Raw genomic sequence first — 905 nt, 5'->3', positions numbered from 1 at the left:
CTCTTATCTCTCTTAATATGATTTGATCATACATTCACCTCAAAAATTCTCATTGTCTCTTCTCTTCTTTCATCCTTTAAACGTACAAAATTTTAACTGACAGACACTCTAATCTACATTATAATGTTTATTCATATTCTGTAATACTTTTTTTCTTAAATTTATTAGCATAATTACTTTGTATTTACTGGTTATGATATCGTCGAGAAAGCATCTCTATCAACAACTTCTTTCTTTTTCCAATGACTTGAAACACCACTAACTTCCAAATCAGACATTTTAAAAAATATTTGTGTAACACAACTATTTCTCGTAAATATTATTTCATTCACATATTTGCAGATCATTAATGATTTTAAATAAGCCATTAATTTATATAGCATGAAGTACATAAACCACATAATTTAGAATCTTAAAATACAATATGACCCAAAACTTGAACAATTAGCCGTCTTAGCTCAGTGGTAGAGCGCGTGGCTTTTAACCACGTGGTCGTGGGTTCGATCCCCACAGACGGCGTTTTAATATTTATTTTTTTAAAATTTAAATGTTTTTTTTTGTTCTATTAACTCTAATAAATTTTCAAAAAATTTCAACCTATATATCATACAATTGCGTTTAATATTTATTTTTTAAAATTCAAATATTCTTTTCTTCTATTAACTCTAATAAATTGTCAAAAAATTTCAACGTATATCAAATTCATCCTTTTCTACTCAATCCTTTGATATTTGAAGATTATAAAGTCCGACAGAAAAAGTTTCTCATTATTGAAAATTTATTCATTCAAAAAATTTCAATAAGGATCCAAACGTTTCAATTAACCATCTCATCACACCAGTCATATGCAAAGGGGAATCGTATATTATGTTTCTCTAAAGAATGGGTGAAAATTGTATCTATTA

At 27.1% G+C, this 905-nt stretch overlaps 1 non-coding gene across 1 annotated transcript; it reads left to right on the top strand.

Annotated features, from left to right (window-relative positions):
• Positions 1-447: 447 nt before the first annotated feature.
• On the top strand, positions 448-519 carry TRNAK-UUU. Its single transcript has one exon. It is a non-coding gene; the product is annotated as a tRNA-Lys (tRNA).
• Positions 520-905: the final 386 nt, after the last annotated feature.

The sequence above is a fragment of the Solanum pennellii genome, chromosome 12 (assembly GCF_001406875.1).
Source record: "Solanum pennellii chromosome 12, SPENNV200".
In the NCBI taxonomy this organism is placed as follows: Eukaryota; Viridiplantae; Streptophyta; class Magnoliopsida; order Solanales; family Solanaceae; genus Solanum; species Solanum pennellii.
This window is presented reverse-complemented; position numbering and strand designations above follow the sequence as displayed.